Below are 25,752 nucleotides of genomic sequence, written 5' to 3'. Positions count from 1 at the left end.
AGAGGCGGGGCCAATCCAAAGCTGAACCCCAGGAGCTGTGCGAGCAAAGAAGAGAAAGGGAAATCTCTCCCAGCAGCCTTAGGAGCAGTGGATTAAATCTCCACAATCAACTTGATGTACCTGCATCTGTGCAATACCTGAATACACAACGAATCATCCCAAATTGAGGCTGTGGACTTTGGGAGCAACTGTACACTTGGGGTTCGCTTTCTGCATCTGATTTGTTTCTGCTTTATCGTACTTTAGTATTTAGAGTTTATTATCATTGGTAGATTTGTTTTTTGATTTGGTTGCTCTCTTCCTTTTTTTTAAATATATGGATATATATATTTTTTTCCTTTCTCTTCTTTTATGAGTGTGTATGTGTATGCTTCTTTGAGTGAGGTTGTCTATATAGCTTTGCTTTTACCATTTGTCCTAGGGTTCTGTCTGTCCTTTTTTTTTTTTTTTTTTTTTAGTATACTTTTTGGTGCTTGTTATCATTGGTGGGTTTCTTTTTTCATTTGGTGGCTCTCTTCTTTCTTCCCTTCTTTTTTTTATTACTTTTTAATTTTTTTATTTTTAATAATTAAAAAAATTTTTTTACTTTTATTATTTTATTTTACTTTTTTTCTTTCTTTCTTTCTTTTTTTCTCCCTTTTCTTCTGAGCCGTGTGGCTGACAGGGTCTTGGTGCTCCGGCCGGGTGTCAGGCCTGTGCCTCTGAGGTGGGAGAGCCGAGTTCAGGACATTGGACCACCAGAGAACTCCCGGCTCCATGTAATATCAAATGGCGAAAGCTCTCCCAGAGATCTCCATCTCAATGCTAAGACCCAGCTTCACTCAACGACCAGCAAGCTACAGTGCTGGACACCTATGCCAAACAACTAGCAAGACAGGAACACAACCCCACCCATTAGCAAAGAGGCTGCCTAAAATCATACTAAGTTCACAGACACCCCAAAACACACCACCGGATGTGGTCCTGCCCACCAGAAAGACAAGATCCAGGCTCATCCACCAGAACACAGGCACCAGTCTCCTCCAGCAGGAAGCCTACACGACCCACTGAACTAAGCTTAGCCACTGGGGGCAGACACCAAAAACAACGGGAACTACGAACCTGCAGCCTGCGAAAAGGAGATCCCAAACACAGTAAGATAAGCAAAATGACAAGACAGAGAAACACACAACAGATGAAGGAGCAAGGTAAAAACCCACCAGACCAAACAAATGAAGAGGAAATCGGCAGTCTAACTGAAAAAGTATTCAGAGTAATGATAGTAAAGATGATCCAAAATCTTGGAAATAGAATGGAGAAAATACAAGAAATGTTTAACAAGGACCTAGAAGAACTAAAGTGTAAACACACAATGATGAACAACACAATAAATGAAATTAAAAATTCTCTAGAAGGAATCAATAGCAGAGTAACTGAGGCAGAAGAACGGATAAGTGACCTGGAAGATGAAATAGTGGAAATAAGTAACGCAGAGGAGAATAAAGAAAAAAGAATGAAAAGAATTGAGGACAGTCTCAGAGACAGCTGGGACAACATTAAATGCACCAACATTCGAATTATAGGGGTCCCAGAATAGGAGGAGAAAAAGAAAGGAACTGAGAAAATACTTGAAGAGATTATAGTTGAAAAATTCCCTAATATGGGAAAGGAAACAGTCAATCAAGTCCAAGAAGCTCAGAGAGTCCCATACAGGATAAATCCAAGGAGAAACACGCCAAGACACATATTAATCAAACTATCAAAAATTAAACACAAAGAAAAAATATTAAAAATAGCAAGGGAAAAACAACAAATAACATACATGGGAATCCCCATAAGGTTAACAGCTGATCTTTCAGCAGAAACTCTGCACGCCTGAAGGGAGTAGCAGGACATATTTAAAGTGATGAAAGGGAAAAACCTACAACCAAGATTACTCTACCCAGCAAGGATCTCATGCAGACTTGACAGAGAAATTAAAACCTTTACAGACAAGCAAAAGCTAAGAGAATTCAGCACCACCAAACCAGCTTTACAACAAATGCTAAAGGAACTTCTCTAGGCAGGAAACACAAGAGAAGGAAAAGATCTACAATAACAAACCCAAAACAATTAAGAAAATGGTAATAGGAACACACATATAGGTAACTACCTTAAATGTAAATGGATTAAATGCTCCAACTAAAAGACACAGACTGGCTGAATGGACACAAAAACTAGACCTGTATATATGCTGTCTACAAGAGACCCATTTCAGACCTAGAGACACATACAGACTGAAAGTGGGGGGATGAAAAAAGATATTCCATGCAAATGGAAATCAAAAGGAAGCTGGAGTAGCAATACTCATATCAGATAAAACAGACTTTAAAATAAAGACTGCTACAAGAGACAAGGAAGGACACTACATAATGATAAAGGGATCAATCCAAGAAGAAAATATAACAATTATAAATATATATGCATGCAACATAGGAGCACTTCAATACATAAGGCAAATGCTAACAGCTATAAAAGAGGAAATCAACAGAAACACAATCATAGTAGGGCACCTTAACACCCCACTTTCACCAATGGACAGATCATCCAAAATGAAAATAAATAAGGAAACACAAGCTTTAAATGATACATTAAACAAGATGGACTTGATTGGTATTTATAGGACATTCCATCCAAAAACAACAGAAAACACTCTCTTCTCACATGCTCATGTAACATTCTCCAGGAAAGATCATACCTTGGGTCAGTAATCAAGCCTTGGTAAATTTAAGAAAATTGAAATCATATCAAGTATCTTTTCCAACCACAATGCTATCAGACTAGATATCAATTACAGGAAAAAATCTGTAAAAAAACACAAACACATGGAGGCTAAACAATACTACTAAATAACCAATAGATCACTGAAGAAATCAAAGAGGAAATCAAGAAATACCTAGAAACAAATGACAATGAATACACAATGACCCAAAACCTATGGGATACAGCAAAAGCAGTTCAAAGAGGGAAGTTTATAGCAATACAATCCTACCTCAAGAAACAAGAAACATCTCAAATAAACAAGCTAACCTTACACCTAAAGCAATTACAGAAAGAAGAACAAAAAAACCCCAAAGTTAGCAGAAGGAAAGAAATCATAAAGATCAGATCAGACATAAATGAAAAGGAAATGAAGGAAACAATAGCAAAGATCAATAAAACTAAAAGCTGGTTCTTTGAGAAGATAAACAAAGTTGATAAACCATTAGCCAGATTCATGAAGAAAAAGGGGAGAAGACTCAAATGAATAGAATTAGAAATGAAAAAGGAGAAGTAACAACTGACACTGCAGAAATACAAAGGACCATGAGAGATTACTACAAGCAACAATATGCCAATAAAATGGACAACCTGGAAGAAACGGACAAATTCTTAGAAAAGCACAACATTCCGAGACTGAACCAGGAAGAAATAGAAAATATAAACATATCAATCACAAGCACCAAAATTGAGACTGTGATTAAAAATCTTACAACGGGGCTTCCCTGGTGGCACAGTGGTTGAGAATCCGCCTGCCAATGCAGGGGACACGGGTTCGAGCCCTGGTCTGGGAAGATCCCACATACTGTGGAGCAACGAAGCCCGTGCGCCACAACTACCGAGCCTGCGCGTCTGGAGCCTGTGCTCCGCAGCAAGAGAGGCTGCGATAGTGAGAGGCCCGCGCACCGCGATGAAGAGTGGCCCCCACTTGCCGCAACTAGAGAAAGCCCTCGCACAGAAACGAAGACCCAACACAGCCAAAAATAAATAAATAAATAAATAAATTTTTTTAAAAAATCTTCCAACAAACAAAAGCCCAGGATTGAATGGCTTCGCAGGTGAATTCTTTTCAACATTTAGAGAAGAGCTAACACCTATCCTTCTCAAACTCTTCCAAAATATAGCAGAGGGAGGAACACTCCCAAACTCATTCTACGAGGCCACCATCACCCTGATACCAAAACCAGACAAAGATGTCACAAAGAAAGAAAACTACAGGCTAATATCTCTGAAGAACATAGATGCAAAAATCCTCAACAAAATAGTAGCAAACAGAATAAAACAGAACATTAAAAGGATCATACACCATGATCAAGAGGGGTTTACTCCAGGAATGCAAAGATTCTTCAATATACGCAAATCAATCAATGTGATAAAGCTTATTAACAAATTGAAGGAGAAAAACCATATGATCATCTCAATACATGCAGAAAAAGCTTTCAACAAAATTCAACACCCATTTATGATAAAAACCCTCCAGAGAGCAGGCATAGAAGGAACTTACCTCAACATAACAAAGGCCATATATGACAAACCCACAGGCAACATCATTCTCAATGGTGAAAAACTGAAACCATTTCCTCTAAAATCAGGAACAAGACAAGGTTGCCCACTCTCACCACTATTATTCAACATAGTTGTGGAAGTTTTAGCCACAGCAATCAGAGAAGAAAAAGAAATAAAAGGCATCCAAATCGGAAAAGAAGAGGTAAAGCTGTCACTGTTTGCAGATGACATGATAGTATACATAGAGAATCCTAAAGAGCCACCAGAAAACTACTAGAGCTAATCAATGAATTTGGTAAAGTAGCAGGATACAAAATGAATGCACAGAAATCTCTTGCATCCCTATACAGTAATGATGAAAAATCTGAAAGAGAAATTAAGGAAACACTCCCATTTACCATTGTAACATCAAGAATAAAACACCTAGGAATAAACCTACCTAAGGAGACAAAATACCTGTATACAGAAAACTATAAGACACTGATGAGAGAAATTAAAGATGATACAAGCAGATATACCATGTTCTTGGATTGGAAGAATCAATGTTGTGAAAATGACTATACTACCCAAAGCAATCTACAGATTCAATGCAATCCCTATCAAAGTACCAATGGCATTTTTCACAGAACTAGAACAAAAAATTTCACAATTTGTATGGAAACACAAAAGACCCCGAATAGCCAAAGCAATCTTGAGAAAGAAAAACAGAGCTGAAGGAATCAGACTCCCTGACTTCAGACTATACTACAAAGCTACAGTAATCAAGACAGTTTGGTACTGGCACAAAAACAGAAATATAGATCAATGGAACAGGATAGAAAGCCCAGAGATAAACCCACGCACATATGGTCACCTTATCTTTGATAAAGGAGGCAAAATTATACAATGGAGAAAAGACTCCCTCTTCAATAAGTGGTGCTGGGAAAACTGGACAGCTACATGTAAAAGAATGAAATTAGAACACTCCCTAACACCATACACAAAAATAAACTCAAAATGGATTAAAGACCTAAATGTAAGGCCAGACACTATAAATCTCTTAGAGGAAAACATAGGCAGAACACTCTATGACATAAATCACAGCAAGATCCTTTTTGACCCAGCTCCTAGGGAAATGGAAATAAAAACAAAAATAAACAAATGGGACCTAATGAAACTTAAAAGCTTTTGCACAGCAAAGCAAACCATAAACAAGACAAAAAGACAACCCTCAGAATGGAAGAAAATATTTGCAGACGAAGCAACTGACAGAGGTTTAATCTTTAAAATTTACAAGCAGCTCATGCAGCTCAATATCAAAAAAACAAACAACCCAATCCAAAAATGGGCAGAAGACCTAAATAGACATTTCTCCAAAGAAGATATACAGATCACCAACAAACACATTAAAGGATGCTCAACATCACTAATTGTTAGAGAAATGCAAATCCAAGCTACAATGAGGTATCACCTCACACCGGTCAGTCAGAATGGCCATCATCAAAAAATCTAGAAGCATTAAATGCTGGAGAGGGTGTGGAGAAAAGGGAACCCTCTTGCACTGTTGGTGGGAATGTAAATTGATAAAGCCACTATGGAGAACAGTATGGAAGTTCCTTAAAAAACTAAAAATAGAACTACCATATGACCCAGCAATCCCACTACTGGGCATATACCCTGAGAAAACCATAATTCCAAAAGAGTTGTGTAGCACAATGTTCATTGCAGCTCTATTTACAGAGCTGCATTGAAGCCAGGACATGGAAGCAACCTAAGTGTCCATCGACAGATGAATGGATAAAGAAGATGTGGCACATATATACAATGGAATATTACTAAGCCATAAGAAAAACGAAATTGAGTTATTTGTAGTGAGGTGGATGGAACTTGAGACTGTCATACAGAGTGAAGTAAGTCAGAAAGAGAAAAACATATGCTAACACATATATATGGAATCTAAAAAAAAAAAAAGTTCTGAAGAACCTAGGGGCAGGACAGCAATAAAGACGCAGACGTAGAGAATGGACTTCAGGACAGGCGGAAGGAAGGGATGAAGTGAGAGAGTGGCATGGACATATATACACTACCAAATGTAAAATAGATAGCTAGTGGGAAGCAGCCACATAGCACAGGGAGATCAGCTCGGTGCTTTGTGACCACCTAGAGGGGTGGGATAGGGAGGGTGGGAGGGAGACGCAAGAGGGAGGAGATATGGGAATATATGTATATGTATAGCTGATTCACTTTGTTATAAAGCAGAAACTAACATACCTTTGTAGAGCAATTATACTCCAATAAAGATGTTAAAAAAAGTATATATATATATATGTGAATTATTTTGCTGTACCCCAGTAATTAACACATTGTATGTCAACTATACTTCAATTTAAAAATAATAAATAAAATGTACATTGTGGTGATTTGATTTAAATATATATTGCAGAAGGATTTGTCCCATCTAGTTAACACATCCGTCACCTCACATACTTATCTTTTTTGTGTGTGAGAACATTTAAGTTCTACTCTCTCATTAAATTTCAATATTACAATAGAGTGTTATCAACTATAGTCACCATGTTTTACATTAGATCTTCAGACCTTATTCATCTTACATCTGAAAGTTTGTACTCTTACAACTTCTCCCTATTTCATTCACCTCCTGCCAGCCCGTGGCAACCATTTTATCTCTCTGTTTATGAGTTTGCCTTTTTTTCTCCAGACTCCACATATAAGTGATACCATGCAGTATTCGTCTTTCTCCATAGGCTTGTTTCACATAGCACAGTGCCCCCTAGGTCCATCCATACTGCTGCAAATGGCAGGATTTCCTTCTTTCTCATGACTGAATAATATTCCATGGTTTGTACACACCACATCTTCCTTATCCATTCATCCACTGATGGACACTTAAGTAGTTTCCATATCTTTGGCTATTGCCAAGCAGATATTTATTTATCTTAGACAAAAGATTTGCTTTAGGGCAGTTCAGTCTGTGTTGTACTCAGCAATTTTGCTCAGTAATCGTGGGAAAACTGTACTCTGCTGGCTGCCATCTTGTGACCGTGAGGGATCAGAAAGCTAACCTAGGGAAGCAAAGTGTAGGGAATGGCAAAGAAAGAAAGTAGAAGCCTCAATAAACCACACCTGAGACCAGCCTCACCTCTGGGTGTTTTGGTAATGTGAGCCAATAAATCCCTTCTATTGCTAAAGCCATTTTGCTCCCATGTTTTTTACTTGTAACCAAAAGCTTCTGACTGACACAGTACCTGAAGGGATTAATGCATGAAGAAGCCAAAGGGTGATGGAGTTTTGGGAACTGGGACAGAGGATTGAATGCATCTGAAAATCACCTCATTCAAACAGAGTCCAGAAGACAACTGAGGAAAAAATTCAGTGCTGGAAATGAGAAGTTATTTGCTTAATTAGAGCTTGGGGACAGCATTTGTAAGGGGGCCATTTCACCCCAATGAGACTGCAAAGAAGAAAATGATTCCCTGCTCTCCAAATGGCAAAAGCTGAAATCCCTTGTCTAAGGTTTATTGTTCTCTGTGATAGCTCCACAATATTCTGCTAACTTGCTTACACATTTTTGAAAGGTGTGTTTTGTTCTAGGCGCCTTCGAGGCAGTGAATAAGGACAACCAGGAGATGAAGGGGTGGCAGCTTAACGAGACAAACAAGACGTTTGTTTTCATACACATTCTGGGTTTGGCAGAATCTGATATTTGCAATAGTCGTTTTAAATGTTAACGTTTGATGAGACTTTTAAAAATTCATCCACAAGCTCATGGTAACTACAGTTTGTGAGAAAACTTCTCAGGTCACAAGCCTACAAATCTACAGCTTTCTGTGGCCAACTTGCAGTCACATGAAGAAATGAAGGCAAAGAGAAATAAAATTCAGAAACAGAGAGAGAGTAAGTATAAGAGAGCGAGCCGTAAGCATCAAGTACATGTTTTCTGTACTTGGGGTCCCCAATAGCCCTGATTACTTTGTTTCTTGTCATGTCTCTTAGTTTCCCCAAAATATAATGAATTAAAAAAAATCCTACTGTTTTATCTTCTTTGAGCTTAGTTTTTGTCACTTGTTGTCAAATGAATTCTGTTAATTCATCACTCAAATATGATTGAGATATTTATTGTAATTCTATCATTTCCTAAGGTCATTCTCTTATCTTTCCCAGGCATGTGGTATGTAGAATGTCACTAATTCAGGACCTGCTGTATAGTACAGGGAACTCTAGTCAATACTTTGTAATAACCTGTATGGGAAAAGAATCAGAAAAAGAATGGATAGATGTATATGTAGAACTAAATCACTTTGCTGTACACCTGAAACTAGCACAACATTGTAAATCAACTATACTCCAATATAAAATAAAAAAATTTTTTAAAGAATAAAAAATATATTTAAAAAGGAAAAAAATAAATAAATAAATGTTAACGTTTGAACTTCAAGATTAAATAATACAACCCAAATCAGCTGCCAGATCCCGTCGAGCAAAACTCCCCACTCCAGCCATCCCTCTGCCATATAGAAGTCGGAACAATCCACGGATTGGACCTTTGCCCTTTTCCCTCTCTCAGCCACAGCTGTCCCTCACTTAGCATCTTTAAGATCCCATTTGTTTGCACAGATTAGATTATTCTAGGGTAAGAGGACTGTTGGTGTACTAAAATTAAACCTACACAGGTTGCTTTTAATTTGCCATTCAATACTAAATTATCTAGTTCCTCTTACTTGGATTTCTGAATCGATGACCACGTAAAGAATATAGCTCTTAAATTCACACCAACCCATGTGTTCAGAACTCACTGAATAGTGTTTATGAAAAAGAAAGAGCAGATTCTAGAGAATACACCTGACAGAGAACTGTGGCACGTGAAAGGTAAGACACTGAAGGAATGGCGGCATTTCTTCAGACAGAGATGCACCTTTTTTTCTCATTTTAGATCTCAGAAGTTGAGCTTCTCCTTACAGTTGGCCAGGCTACGGTGATGACGAAGTTCTGACTGCCTGCCTGAGCACATCGTGGGCCCTTCTGCAAGTTATGTGAATTGATGCTCCATCATGCATTCAGTTTAAATGCCATTTAAGAAGTCTTCCCAGTTGTGTTAGTTTGCTAGGACTGCCATAATAAAATACCACAGACTGGGTGGCTTAAACAATAAAAATTTATTTCTCACAATTCTGGAGGCTAGAAGTCCAAGATCAAGGAGCCAGCAGGGTTGGGTTTCTCCCGAGACTTGTCTCCCTGAATGCAGATGGCACCGCCTTCTCTACGTCCTCACATGGTCTTTCTCTGCACACCCGCATCCCTGCTGTCTCTCTTCTGTGTGTCCTGATCTCCTCTTCTTAAAAGGACACCAGTCAGATGGGATTAGGGCTCAACCTAACAGCTTCATTTTACCTTAATCACATCTTTAAAGGTCTTATCTCCAAATAGAGTTACATACTGAAGTACTTCAACGTGCGAGTTTTGGGGGCACACAATTTTGCCCGTCACACTGGTTGTTGCCTGAAAACTTTCAGTGGACATCTTCTGGTGAGATTATGAGAGTGCCAACATCAAAGCTTGCGGGATGGGTATCTTAGGGAAAAGAAAAATCCAAGAAGACAACAGCAAAGCACTCTTTAAGAAATGTTGCTTTACAATGCTTTGATGACACGGGGGTAATAATTTGTGGGAAAATGTTAAGACGTTAAAGCTTTGTGCTGTGCTTCGTCAGCTTTTCTTTCTAAAGGACAGACAATGAGATGTCTTTCAATCAGTGGCATCCGTGCAGATGACTGACCTGTTCCTCCCAGCATCAAACCTCCCCTCAGCACTCTGGGATGCCTGAGGTGAGCTGTGGGGACCACAGACCCCACACTTCCCCAGCCCTGGGCATCCTGGTTGGCTCCGCCAGTAGGAGCCTCACAGGGAGACGGGAAGGTGGGAGGAGAGGAGAAAGGGCTGATTTTCTGTTTCCAGCTCCTGATAGCATTATTTGCATAACAGAGGACAGTAGGGGCCTCAGCCTCCAGGTTTTTTTTTTTTTCTTTTTTTTTAAATTGGAGTAGAGCTGATTTACAATGTTGTGTGAGTTTCAGGTATACAGCAAAGTGAATCCGTTATACATCTACATCTATCCACTCTTTTTTAGATTCTTTTCCCATATAGGTCATTACAGAGTATTGAGTAGAGTTCCCTGTGCTATACAGTAGGTCCTTATTAGTTGTCTATTTTATATATAGTAGCATGTATATGTCAATCCCAATCTCCTAATTTATCCCTCCCCCTGCCACTTTCCCCCCTGGTAACCATAAGTTTGTTTTCTACATCTGTGGGTCTATTTCTTTTTTATAAATAGGTTCATTTGTACCATTTTTTTAGATTTCACATACTAAGTGATATATGATATCTGTCTTTTTCTGTCTGACTTACTTCACTCAGTATGACAATCTCTAGGTCCGTCCATGTTGCTGCAGATGGCATTATTTCATTCTTTTTTATGGCTGAGCAATATTCCATTGTGTATATGTACCACAACTTTATCCATTCACCTGTCGATGGACATTTAGGTTGCTTCCATGTCTTAGCTATTGTAAATAGCACTGCAATAAACATTGGGGTGCATGCATCTTTTCGAATTATGGTATTCTCCAGATATATGCCCAGGAGTGGGATTGCAGAATCATATGGTAGCTCTATGTTTAGTTTTTTGAGAAACCTCCAAACCGTTTTCCACAGTGGCTGAACCCATTTACATTCCCACCAACAGTGCAGGAGGGTTTCCTTTTCTCCACACCCTCTCCAGCATTCATTGTTTGTAGACTTTTTGATGATGGTCATTCTGACCAATGCAAGGTGATACCTCACTGTAGTTTTGATTTGCATTTCTCTAGTAATAAGTGATGTTGAGCACCTTTTCATGTGCTTAGCCTCCAGATTCTTTTGGCAGTTCCAGAACCAGCCATAGAGAGGACACCCAGAGAGGTGTCCAGCCACGCCACCTTGGCCACATTTCAACCCCCTCAGAAGCTCAAGCACCAGCCACATAGCACCAAGCTCCTAGGTTTGGTGAACCTACCTCTTTTTATGCCCTGCTGTGGTAGCCGCTTACTGCAGTTCCTATATCTAGGTAACTTCAGCATCTGGTTTGGGCACTTTTACCTTCCAAGACCTTCATAATCAGTTCCTGTATTACCTCCTCTGTTGGAAATACCTGGTATAGTTCACTTTCCCCTATATGGACCCTGACTAAAATAATGTCTTAGATTAGATGAAATAAAGCACCATGAAAATATTTAAGTACATCTAAATATTGTTTATCTTTACTTACAGGGTTTCTGTAAACCAATTTATGTGGATACTTTGCCTCAATTATCCACTTCTTCAGTATAGAGCTTTAGAGTTTATTTTGCATACACTGTTTTTAGCCTTTACAGTTTCACAATAACAGGTTAATTGGCTTTATATTATCTTTGTAGCTTCTAACACCCTCATGCACTCAAAGCTTTATCTATAATAGGTAACCATATACAAAGGAATATATACACAGGTTTACCAAGGGTAAACTGTACCTTTATTTTGAAATGTTCTAGTAAAGATGAGTCTTGATAATAGTGGGAGATATAATTTTGTTTATGACAAAATATCTTCACACATGTAAATTATCTTGAATAAATTCATATGTTACTGGGGATAAGAGAACTTCCTAGATTTAATGTTCCTCCCTCAGAAAGTTCTCTTTTGTGAAAAGATTTTTTTTATTGAATTATAGTTGACATACAATATTGTGTTAATTTCAGGTGTACTACATAATTATTTGATGTTTGCATACATTGTGAAATGATCAGCACAATCTCTAGTAACCATCTGTTCCCACACAAAGTTATTATAGTAGTATTGACCATATTCCTATGCTGTAGATTACATTCAATAACTTATTATATAACTGGAAGTTTGTACCTCTTAATTCCCTTCATCTATTTCACTCTCTCCCTCAAACCTCTTCCTTCTGGTAACCACTCATTTGCTCTCTGTATCTGAGTTTATTTTCATTTTGTCTTGTTTCACTTTGTTTTTTAGATTCCACATGTAGGTGAGATCGTGCAGTATTTGTCTTTCTCTATCTGACTTATTTCACTTAGCATAATGCCCTTAAATTCCATCCAGGTTGTCGCAAATGGCAAGATTTCATTTTTTACGGCTGAGTAATATTCCACTGGTGTGTGTGTGTGTGTGTGTGTGTGTGTGTGTGTGTGTGTGTGTGCGCGCGCGCGCACGTGTGTGCTTAGCTAACTCCCAGTTGACCCCAGAGGCATGAGCAATAAATGACTATTGTTCACCATGCGAGGTCACAGTTGCTATGCAGCAACAGCTAACTCACACCAGATAGGTTCTAGACCATCATTTGGCCAGTTGATTGGATCTGGAAATTCAGTCTATGGTTTGGAGGAACACTCAGGAACTTCAGCCTGCTTAAGTACCAAGATCAGCGCTCTCACTGAGTTCAAGGGTTAGATGGTATAATTTGAAGAAAAATGGTCTGGGATCCAGAAACTCTGAATTCAAGTTCTGATTTTACAGTATACTGGCTCTCTGCTGTACTTTGGATAGGTCCTTAACTTCTCCAACTTCAGCCTCCACATTTCTAAAACAGGGATAATAACACTTGCTTCAGGCATTTCATAATAATCAAGTAGCATCACACACGTAAGATGTATGTCTAAAGCCAAACATATGTGTTGTGGGTCACACTGTATTCCCCAGAAAGATATACTGTAGTTCTAACCCCAGGTACCTTTGAATGTGACCTCATTTGGAAATAGGGTTGTTCAGATGCAATCAAGTTACGATTAGGTAGGCTCTAACCCAATGCCTGGTGTCCCTATAAGTAGAGGGAGGTTTGGAGACATGCCCAGGGAAGAAGGCCATGTGACTATGGAGGTGGAAATTGGAGTCAGTGATGCAACTAGAAGCCAGTGAGGCTAAGGATTGCCACTAAGAATGGCTGGCAGGAACCAGAAGCCAGGAAGAGGCAGGGAAAGGTCCTTCCCTAGAGCCTCAGGGGGTGCATGGCCCTGCTGACAACTTGACTTTAGACTCTCAGCTTCCAGAACTGTGAGCAAATAACTTTCCGTTGTTTGAAGCCGCTCTGTTGTACTTTGTTATGGCAGCCCCAGGGAACTAATGCAATATGGATGTTAAGCATTGTGCTAAATTATGAATTTTGCAAGAAGGAGTCAACTTACTTATGAGTACATGTGAGCCACCTTGGGGGACTTCAGAAATATTGAGGAGTAGGATGCTTTTTCCACAGCTGAAGTAACTAAGCTTGTATAATTTGAGTGTTAGTATTAATTTGAACTCAGTTGTACCCACAGAAGGGTAAAGTTCAGGGGCTTTCTCATTATTTAGTGGAGCAATGATATGGAAAATATTTAATAGTCACTAATATTTATCGAATTCCAAGTACTGCTCTCAGTGTTTTTATATATTAACTCATTTAAACTTCCCAGTGACACTGTGAGGTACTGGATCACTGAGGGTCTAATCAGGTGTGACCAGGAAAACACGACCTTGAATATTTAAAACAGAACTGATGATAGGCCAACAAGCGATGCTGAAACACCTTAAGAGTCACAGCATCAGGAAGCGGCTATCACACTGGGCTGGAAGGACAGAGGGAGAGGGCAGTGCTGCAGGAGGCCAGGGGCAGGGGTCACCGGGTCAAGGTCACGCTGGAATCAGAGCAGGCCTCTCCCAAGAGACCTGGAGCTGTGGAGGACATGCAGGAAGCCTGACTGAGGAGGGGCAGGGGGGAGAGACGTGTCCTGGTTGTTTCCTCCCTCCCGCTCTCTCCCTTCACGCCCCCCGCTGGCTGAGCTGAGGTGGGAGACCTAAGGGGAGGCCCCTTTGTGACCCAGAGCAGAGCAGGGAATCAGCAATCCCAGGAGCAAGTAGGCAGGCACCCCTTCTACCTCCTGTTCAAGATAAAAGCGGAGGCCTAGAAGATAAAGTCACAGGGTAAGGTCACTCAGCCAGCGCTGAGATTTGAACCCAGGCAGTCTGGCTCACCCCCAGGCTCTTGACCGCTGTTCGTAATAGTGCTGCACTGGATTTAGGAGGAAGGTGGGGATGGGGAGCCTGGCGTGAACATTATTATGATTGTCCACGGGTCAGGAATTAAGGGCCTGGATTCGACTGGCATCTGTGAAATTGAAGAAAATAGGTTTCTTTGAGAAATACGACCAAGGCAAGAATTATTTGTTTAAGAGAAAGGAAATAGCTTTTGGTCATTAAAAAATATTTGAAAACAGAGAGAGACAATTTATTTAACTGCAACGGTATTCAAGCCAGCAAATAAGTGAGGCAGCATGATGAGATTAAAAAAAATTTCTATTATCATTATAACAAATTGCCCCTCCACGAAATAATTTGAGATGTCTCTGAAAGTCTGCATTTTCCTTTTGTGAAACTTCCGAAGTTGCTTCTCTTTTATGGTTTCCTTTTTTCATCTGCCTCAAGGCACATGCTAGTTATGCTATTCTCAATAAAAAACAGTATTCTAAGGTATCTTTTTGCTTTGCAACTTGGAACCATGACCCTAAGATGACGTAATAAAATTAGAGGTGTTGTTTTATGCACAATTTACTTACTAGTCTAGGGGGTATAAAATAAAATAAATAATTAATTGAACTAGGAAAAACTGTTGCATTTTTCTTTCTTTTTTAAATGATTTGTTAGCTAAATTTAATTAAGAAAATCAACAAGTCTGCTAGAAACTGATAATTACTTGAATTATGGGTGATACAAATCTTTTCTAAAAATGTAAGTTGCAAAAAGGAAAAACCAGCTAAAGGAAACATAACTGTTCTTTCTAATGGATGTGGCATATGGGAGAGAGGCTTCATATACAGATTAACTAAAGCAGATATTGCATGCAGTTTAATGAAAACAAATGCCAATCTGTATTGATTTAGATAACCCCGAATTCCTTTTGCTTCAGTAACTGCATTTTCCCATGGCTCCAAATTATCCAGATGATTGTTTTAACTGTCTACTCTGCCTGTGGAGATAAACATAGGGAGTGATGGTTTCCATTTCATTCAGGTGAGCTAAAGCAAACTATCCAGTAAATGCCACTTGAGCTATCCTTCAACATTAGAGATTATTTAATGACCACCTTCTCTGTGTCAGTAATGGAATATGAAAAGGATACTTGTGGGTCTTTGGTTTCAGGCAATAGAAATGTGTTAGGTACAGGTGTCTGAATGGTTTGAATTATTGAACATTAAAAAAATTCCTGTCAAAGACAAATATCATTATGATATTGCTTATATGCAGAATCTTAAAAATATGATACAAATGAACTTATTTACAAAACAGAAATAGACTCACAGACTTAGAGAATGAACTTATGGTCACTGGGGGGAAGGGTTAGGAGGAGGGATAGTTAAGGAGTCTGGGATTAACATACACACACTACTATATATAAAATAGATAACCAACAAGGACCTACTGTATAGCACAGGGAACTCTGCTCAATATTCTGTAATAACCTAAATGGGAAAAAATTTGAAAAAGAATAGATACATGTATATGTATAACTGAATCACTAAGCTGGACACCTGAAGCTAACAACATTGTTACTCAACTATGCCCCAATATAAAATAAAAATTTTTTTTAAAATCCACTAGATTCTTACTGACTCAGCTTCAGGAAATATCACTCATATTTCTAGTGTATATATAGTCATATATAGTCACTAACCTTAAATAATTCACTATGACGTGGGAGAGAAAGGCTATCCCAAAAAAAAAAAAAAAATTCCTGTCAGCAGGAGTGGGAGTGATCAATAAAGTGATCCTGAAGGCAAGAAAGTGTGTGTTCATTTGGTTCCACCTTATTTCAGTTCCTGTTATGTATATTTGGATGAAAATTCTGGTTAAGGAGATATGTCTCTGACATAAACTGTAGAATTCACCTAAGATTCAGACTACAAAAGCAAATGGATTTTACTGGGACCAGCGGTTCCAAACCTGGAATACCCGCAGAGGCCCATGAACAGAATAATGGGCGCCACCGAATTATGTTCAACATTTTGAAAAAGCTGGAGTAAATCTAAAAACAAAAAGAAATTAAAAATTGAAATATCCAATTGACATTTATATATATGCCTAATAGATATTGGGAAATCCAGATTTACATGCAGTCTTCTGGTGGAGAAAAAATTTTAAACACGGGGTTCATGAGAAAGAAGTGAGAAAACATGTCTTTAATGTTTAAAGGGGTCAGAATTTTGTCCAACCCCTTGTTTATCTCAGGTGAGACAACCAAGGTCAGAGCTGTAGTGCATCTTAACTAACGTCACAGAGCTCTATAGTGTCCTCACTTGTACTAGGTATGAAATCTAGAGATTAAAGTGAACAAAGACCAGAACTCAGACATTAAGAGCTTTCTGAGGGGGTGTGTGGCCAAGATGGCAGAGTAGGAAGACCCTGAGCTCACCTCCTCCATGGGCACACCACAATTATAACTATTTACAGAGCAACTATCTCTGAGAATGACCTGAAGACTAATAGAAAAGATCTTCTACAACTAAACACATAAAAAAGAAACCAAGATGAGATGGGTAGAAGGGGTAGAGATACAATATAGTCAAGAACAACACCCCTGAGTAGGCAACCCACAAACAAGAAAATAATCACAATTGCAGAAATTCTCCCCAAGCAGTGAAGGGTCTGAGCCCCACATTGGGATACCCAACCCGGGGGGTCATGCACCAGGAAGATGAGCCCCCGGAACATTTGGCTTTGAAGGCCAGTGGGGCTTGCATACAGGAAAGATGGAGGGCTGTGGGAAACAGAGACTCTAGTCTTTAGGGTACATGCAAAATCTCATATGCTTTGAGTCCCAGAACAGAGGCAGAAATTTGAAAGGTGCCTGGGTTAGACCCACTTGCTGATCCTGGAGAGTCTCCCAGAGAGGCAGTAGGCAACTGGGACTCCCCTTGGATAGATGTGGGTGGCAGCCACTTTGGGGAGCTCATTCTACCACAAGGACACTGGTGCCAGTGAGCACCATTTTGGAGTCCTCCCTCTAGCCTAGTAGCTCTGGGGCTTACCCTCCCACCAGCAGGCCAACCCCAGTCCTGAGACTCCCCAGGCTATGCAGTCAGCTGCACAAGAACCTGGCCCTATGGACCAGTGGGCCAACAGCTACCACATGAGGCAGGGCCTGGCAGCCAACCAGGCTGGGAGCCAGATCTAACTACCGCTGTGCCCGCAGTGCTCAGCTCACCACAATAGAAGGGCCCACGCAGTCTACATAGGAGGCACCCCTAGAGCATATAGCTCTGGTGACCAGAGGGGTGTGTGCTGCTGGGCCCCGTAGGATACCTCCTACACAAGACTACTTCTCCAAGACTGGGAAATGTAACCAAACCGCCTAATACACAGACATAAACACAGAAAATTAGACAAAAGGAGAAGACAGAGGAGTATATTCCAAATGAAGAAACAAGCCCAAACCTCAGAAAAAGAACTAAACAAAGTGATGATAAAATACTGACCCAACGGAGTTCAAGGTAATACTCATAAAGGTGCTCAATGAACTCAGGAGAAGAACAGAAGAACACAGTGAGAATTTTAACAGAGTTAGAAAATGTAAAGAAGAACACAACAGAGCTGAAGAATACAAAAATACAAAAACTGAAATAAAAAATACACTAGAAGGAATCAATAGTAGATTCAATGACACAGAGGAATGGATCAGCGAGCTGGAAGACAGAGTAGTGGAAATCCCTCAAGGTGAACAGAAAAAAGAATTTTAAAAAATAAGGACAGTTTAAGAGACCTCCAGGACAATATCAAGCATACTAACAGTTGCATTTTAGGGGTCCTAGAAGGAGAAGAGAGAAAGAGGGGCAGGGAACATACCTGAAGACGTAATAGCTGAAAACTTCCCTAACCTGGGAAAGAAAACAGACATCCAGGTCCAGGAAGCACAGAGAGTCCTAAACAAGATGAACTGGAAGAGGTCCCCGCCAAGACACACTGTAATTAAAGTGGCAAACATTAAAGAGAAAGAGAAAATATTAAAAGCAGCAAGGGTAAAGCAACTAGTTACATGTAAGTGAATTCCCACAAGATTGTCAACTGACTTTTCAGCAGAAACTCTGCAGGCCAGAAGGGAGTCACTTGATACAGTCCAAGTGATGAAAGGAAAAAATCCTACAACCAAGAATATTCTACCTGGCAAGACTGGCATTCAGATTTGAAGGAGAGATAAAGAGTTTTACAGACAAGCAAAAGCTGAGTTCAGCACCACTCAACTGGCTTCACAAGAGTGCTAAAGGAACTTCTATAAGCAGAAAAAGATCACAACTAGAAATATGAAAATTACTAAAGGAAAATCTCATAGTTAAGGCAAACATACAGGTAAAGGTAGTAGATGAACTACTTATAAAGCTAGTAGGAAGGTTAAAAGACAAAAGTAGTAAAATCATCTACAGTAAGTAGTTAAGGGATACACAAAACAATGTAAAATATAACGTCAAACCATTTAATGTGTGTGTGTGGGTTAAAAATGCAGGGTTGTTAGAAGGCTTTTGAACTTATATCATCAGCTTAAAATAATCATATTTATACTTATATTTATATTTATCACTCACTCTCGTGGGTTTGGTTGTCTATTGACTCATCAAGGCTAAACTCAACTGATCCAGCTCTCCACTGTTCCACATGTCTTTTATCCTTTCCCTGAGACCGGCAACCTCTCCTGGATGTGCTTTCATGGTGATGGCCAAGGTTCAAGAGAGAAGGTAAGTCGCAATGTACAAGCCCAGGTCAAGCCTCTTCTGCTTGCCTTGGCTACTAATATCCCATTGGCCAAAGCAAGTTCCACGGCTGACCTTAGTGTCACGGGGCCACGCAGGTCATGCTGCTCACATTGGGAGGGAACGGCAAAATGATATGACAAAGGGCATGGATAGAGGGAAGGGTGAAGAACTGGAGCCCTATTACTCTGCTGCCTTCGGGTGACTATGGTGAGTGGTTTCTTTCCCTCAGCTAGCAACCAGGACCACGGAGTTTATTGCCTGAAGTTTATTCCCTTTCCTGTTCACCCAGTAAGTGATCTTCCTGCAGTCCCTAAATAAATTTTGAAACTTCTTGTAATTCTGTGGCTGGCTTTCACATAAGGCTTGAGCTTATTCAAAATGAAAGGGTCATTATTTTAGAACTCTGGATGTACTTGCAGAATGGAGAAACATAAATTTTTTTACAGCAGCAGATGGAACGATTTACACTGAATCTTTTTTCTCTATCCTCAGTTCTAATATTCTTCTTCATATTTCAGCAGAAGGTTTAATTTTTCATTTTGACACTGTGATTCAACTTCCTCTTCAATAGCTTATATCTATAGAAAGCATATTTTATAAATCTCAGTAATGGATTCTTTTGTTCTTTAAAAAAAATCAGACATTAACAGTATTTCAACAAGGGCATTCATATGCTGAGATTTTCTCAGCAAACACTTTTTTCTAGATTTCTCTCCTTTTCATGTAGATTCATGATTATATTCATAAGTTCTGAAATATCGTTGGTCCCTCAATAAATGTTTGTTGAATAAATACATGAATGAGTTAACGTATACCTGAGCATCCATCAATTCTCAACCAATAATGCCCAAAGAGGAAAGCTGATGTTTTGTAAACAAAATTATTTCCAACCCAACTGCAGCAACCAGAAGGAATGGATGGTCCAAGATCTTTACCTCTTTTGTACAAAAATTTCACATCATCATGTGAAGATGAATCCCAGGAAACAACAGTCTTGGCTAAGAGCAAATGTGGTTCATCAGAGCATTTTGATAACAGTGAAAACTTCCACCAATAAGGGAATTGTTAAGTAAATATGGAATATGTAATACGATGCAAACTTTAAAGTGACCAGTGTGAAGACATTGTAGGAAATTTTTTTTAAAAAAAGCAAGATACAAAACTATAAGATCAATATATTTACATTTAGGCAACGATTTATATAAAAACTATACATGAATGCACAAAAAAATGATAGTAGCTGTGTTTTAGGATGCTTGCAAAAATGGAGTCATTTTTCCCTCTGATTTCTAAACTTTCTCTGATTTTCTTTTACTTTTTATAATTTGCAAAAAAGAGAAAAGAGTGCAAACTCATCCTCTAATTTACCCCCTTAGTTAATAATCTGTAAAGCTTCAATTTTATAAAAATGCATTGAATTAGACATGACGTTATGCTACTAATATTTTGCCCACCTGATAGACTTGGGAAGTAGCATCCAGGGAGAATAATGTTCGTTGAGATGTCAAGTCCACAATCCTTTATCTGCAATTCTGAGATCCAAAAAACTATCAAAACTAAAAGCTTTTTGTCCAGCATTTGAAGGCAAAACCTGACCTGAACTGAACTGACACGAGGCTACTTCTACCACTTAGTGTGAATATTCCTCCATTTCACTGCAGAAAGATGAGTGTTTGATTGCAGGGTGCTGTCCCGTCTCTGATGTGTGCTGTGATACGTGGTATATACACTGTATTACCTTCCAAAATCCAAAAGTGCTGATTGCAAGGGTTTTCTAGAAAGGGTTATGGGCTTGCACTATTTCTTCTTCAGTGTCAATGACACGGTAATAACAATAATTCTCCTCATCATAATATGATTGTAGTCTCTAGAGCTACTGTTTCACATCTACTACGTGTCAGATAACATTCTAGTTTCATGATGACTCCTACCTCATTTAATCTTCACAACAACACTATGAGGAAGCGTTTACTCTCTCAGCTTTATAGCTGAAGGAAATGATGTACTGAGAGCTGTAATTGACCACCACAGTCACACACTGGCCCGCAGTGGTGCTGGCAGTCAGGAGGTCTCTCTGGACGACTTCAGCAATAAAGATGACCTTACTTCTCAATTAATTGTGTTTCTATGATTCACTGTACTTCTGTCCCTTGCTTAGGGAAGCTCCATTCCTGTATCTCTTCTCTGCCCCTTAGCCCTGATTTAGGGCAGGAAAATGATTCACCTCATCAACAGGCCACTCTGTAAAGCTCTTAATGTTGAATATTCCGGTCCTTTCAGTTTTGTTGGGAAAGAGAGGTGTCATTTACGAAGTAGTTTCTGCATGTCAGGTACATTGATTTCCATGCAGCATCTTCTTTCATCTTCCCACCAGGGATAGAGGTAGATATTATTATTTTTGTTTTTAGGTGAAGATACTGAAGCTGACCATGAAAATCTCAAGAGTTCTTCTGAAAGAAACTACTGTCTATTGAATGACAATATAATATAATGTTTATCAAAGTGCAATTCGCTGTTGAAAGGCATCAGAATCATGGAGACCCCTGGCTCCTTGCCAGGCCAACGGAATCAAAATACCTAAAGGTGGAGCCCTGGAATCTGCACCTAAGATGCTCCCCCAGAGAACTCTGACACTGGAAAGTTTGAGCTTGGCCTGGCAGAATGTGCATGGTCTTTGAAACCAACCTGCCCAACATGCAAATCCAGGCTCCATCACATACTAGTTGTGTGATCTTGGCTGAGTTTCTTCCACTCTCCAAGCCTCCGTTTTCTTATGTATAGGGTGGGGCTACTCACCTTCCCTGCCTTGTCAGCTGTGGAGGGTAAATGAGGTACTGCATGTGATGGTTCAGTTTGTAATAAGACAGACATTCAACAAACTGTGTTGGAAAATGAATAGAGTGAATAGATAAAAGAGTGAATCAATAAACTAAAACCTATTTGACTTTTCTGGCTGTACTGGCTATGTTAATTTGCCTGGGTCTTTCTTTTTCTAATCTCCCCCAAAGTCTGCCTGTTGACTTAACTTGGAGGAGACAGGTTTGGAGACTAAATCTCTCTCTTGTACACTTAATGCTGCTTTGTTTGCGCTTGGATCTTAGCTCACGCAAAACCATGATCAAGTGAGATCAAAGAGGATGTTTGCAGGCACTGATGGTCCATGCTGGCATTTCTGAGCCTTGTTCAAAGTGATGGAAACACTCTTACAAAAATCCCGAAGCTAGACCAGCCCCGGTTTCAGCTGTTAATAATGTTATTTGGAGTCTAGAAAGGACCTTTGAGCACAGGCGGCCTTTTTATGATGCAAGCCCCTGGCCTGGAGGCGGTCCCCATGTTTTATCACATTCTTGATCATAAAATGACAAATTCTGGTCCCAAGAAGTCTGTTTCTATGACTGGCTTTGGCCATTTTTAAAGTTCCCTTTGATTATTTTTAGAAGTAGATAATTGATCCTGAAATACCTTACATTTATAGTCCATGTAGTAGAGTTATACTGCATCCCGTTAATCATCTTTGTCATATAAAATGAGCTGGTTCTTTAATTTCATTTTTCAGATGGGAGAATTTAGTCAATGTCTCAAGGCCACATCCCGTTTGAGTCTGCAGACCTCATATTCTCATTCCTGAACCAGTTGTGCATACGTGTACAGGTTAACTTTCTAATCTCAAAAGCATTCGTGTTTTGTTTCTTTGTTTTGTTTTAGGAAAATTGATGACTTTATATAAGATACTTTTGCTCATTTTTTAGGGGGCAGATTTTATCAGTATTCCATGTCATTCCTCTTAGCGCTGAACTGGCAAGTGCCTTCACTTGTGTGTTCAGTAGCTGGGGCTAAAGGTCCCCATGGATAGACTTAATTCCATACACAATCTGAGAAGAATGGTTCTCAGCAATTCAGGTTGAAATCGTTAGGAGAAGCTAGTATTTCAGATTCTCTGCCCATGCCTCTGTCTGTAGATCACAATTCTGAGACCCCATTTCTCAGAGTCTTCTTTTTATCACAGTTGACCCGTGAGCAACATGGAGGTTAGGGGTGCGGACCCCCCCCCCCCCACAGTCAAAAATCCACGTATAACTTCACAGTCAGCCCTTCTATCCAGGGTTCTGCATCCTCGGAGTCAACTAACCGTGGACCATGTGGTACCGTAGTACGTATTTACTGAAAAACATCTGCATGTAAGTGGACCCACACAGGTCAAACCCGTGCTGTTCAAGGGTCCACTGCATACCGATGTATTATACATAACAAGCATCAGAATTTAATATGGAGAACACTTAAAGAAGCTGAAGGTAGAAACGTTTCAATCAGTTTTATTCAGAAGACTGCATAATATTTTTTTTAAAAAAGCACAAGCCCTTAGCGTTGAGGATGCCTGGGTTTGTGCCTCAGACCCCGCTTCCTATATCGACTGCATAACCTTGAGCAGCTTCTGTTTACCCTTGTTAGAAATGACAGGCCCAAACTGGAGTCACTTATGCTAAGCTCCACGTCACCAAACTGAGACTTAACTTTTATTACAGTCTCAGCTCTCCAAGAAATGGCATCTTAAACCAGTCAATCAGGAATCGCCCGATCAGCATCAATTGTGCAATTTGCCTGATAGACCCCTGAGAGCCCCTAGAGGAAAGTAACCTTGCAATAACCAAGTCATTTTTTTGCCTGGTATAATTTCCTTGTTCCGGCTCCCTTCTACCTATCGAGGTCTTCCATTTTGAACAACTCCTTGGAGCTCCTTTCTACCTGCTAGATTAAACGCTGTCTGATTTGAATCAATGTTTGCTCAGATAAACTTTTAGAACTTTTAATATGCCTTAGTTTATCTTTTAACACCCTCTATGGAATAAAGCCTTGCTGGGAGCAACAACAAAACAATGTAGAGTTAGTGTATATTGTTCCATGGTGCGCACAACATGCGTTTATTTCATTTCTGAGTCCCTTTCCTTCCTTAGACTGGAGCCTGATGTTCTGAGCCTACAACAAACTATTGTATTTTATGCTGGCTGAGAGCCTGGGCTATGGTCTTAGATGACCCAAGTTTACATCTATCGCTGCCACTTACTGTGTGATTTTGGATGAGTTACTTCACTTTTCTGTGCTTCGATTCCCTGACCTGTGAAATAGAGATAACAACGGTAAGTACTTCACAGGGTGCTGGGAGAAGTCAATGAATCAGTGCGTGTAATGCACACAGCACAGTGCAGAGCAAGTGTATCAGGAAGTGTTCACTCTCACCATCCTCATCATTACTCTTTAGATTGACCCTTTCACACTTTTGGAAGTTGTGTCTAACTCCACAGACCACTACTGTGGTATTTAATAAAGTATCACTTCAGTCCTTTGCTTCAAAAGTTTCCCCTCCAAAAGGTTCTATGTTACAGTGGCAGATTACCCACTAAAAGGATCTACTTGATTATTTATAAATTCCAAAACAGCTTAAAACATTTTTTTACAAGTCTGTCCCTTCCATCTAAATTTCTAACCCCCAGAGTAAAGACAGTATTTAAACCACACAAACCAAAGATATTTCAATCATTGATACAACTGCTTAGCAGTGTCAGGGAGAAAATATGAAAACTTTTTGTTTGGCCAAGGCCTTCAGGATGGAAGGTGGTCTGCAGCTTTCTGAGTGTTCCTACCATAATCTCAGGGCTGATAAAATCCCTTTTCTCTGCAGGGATTCTGCTTTGAGTGAGGATTTAAAAGAAGCCAGGTTTTCTAGGGCTCCTGTCTTTCCAGGCTCAGCCTGAGCCTTGCCCCTTGTTAACACCAAGTTCATTTTTGATAAGCAGGAAAAGGGATGCAAAGTTTATGGTTTTTCAAATTGCTAAAGCAGCATCCAGGCCTGAAGTGGTTTCCCCCACGGGATACAATCTTGGTTCTTCCCATTGCTTGGTATTTAGGGTGATGTGCATTTGAAAGGAGAGGCAGTGACCCCAACAGACTTGTAGGAGGACACATCATGTTGACAGCAGGGCCCCAGCAACTCTTGCTGCCCAGGGTCCAGCCCTGCCCCATGTTCCCTCTTTTTTTTTTTTTTTTTACTTTTTATTGGAGTAAGACAATATTGTGTTAGTTTCAGGTGTACAGCAATGTGACTCAGCTATACATACACATATATCCATTCTTTTTCAGATTCTTTTCCCATATAGGTCATTACAGACTACTGAGTAGAGTTCCCTGTACTATACAGTAGGTCCCTATTCGTTATCTATTTTATACATAATAGTGTGTATATGTTAATCCCAAACTCCTGATTTATCACTTCCCCCCCACGTTTCCTCTTTGGTAAATATAAGTTTGCTTTTGAGATCTGTGAGTCTGTTTCTATTTTGTAAATATGTTCATTTGTATCATTTTTTATTAGATTCTGTCTTAAATTCTGTGAATGCCCCCAGCATCTTTCCAATCTATTCTTCCTTTTTTCTCAAGTTAAGCAATATTTATTTCTGTTGATGGCAAAGAATGTAATCTTAACAAATATATTTATGGAGCACTTATTATAAAGTCTCACCCTAGGCCATGTGCTTTTATCTCCTAATCTTCACGACATAGCACTATTATTATCAGCCTGTATTTAACAGAGGGGAAAACAGAGGCAGAGAGAGGTCACATGACTTTCCTCAAGTCACACAGCCGGTTGGTAGAAAAACTGTGG

At 39.6% G+C, this 25,752-nt stretch overlaps 1 long non-coding RNA gene across 1 annotated transcript in view; it reads right to left on the bottom strand.

Annotated features, from left to right (window-relative positions):
* LOC309629127 overlaps nucleotides 1–25,752 on the bottom strand; it is a 292,368-nt gene that overhangs the window by 179,941 nt on the left and 86,675 nt on the right. The window contains exon 3 of the long non-coding RNA XR_014244864.1: nucleotides 24,157–24,207. This is a non-coding gene — a long non-coding RNA (uncharacterized lncRNA). The remainder of the gene's footprint in view (nucleotides 1–24,156; nucleotides 24,208–25,752) is intronic.

This window comes from Balaenoptera borealis (assembly GCF_965194805.1).
Source record: "Balaenoptera borealis genome assembly, chromosome: 5".
In the NCBI taxonomy this organism is placed as follows: domain Eukaryota; kingdom Metazoa; phylum Chordata; class Mammalia; order Artiodactyla; family Balaenopteridae; genus Balaenoptera; species Balaenoptera borealis.
The sequence above is the reverse complement of the archived record's forward strand: the minus strand, read 5'-3'. Positions and strand labels throughout refer to the sequence as shown.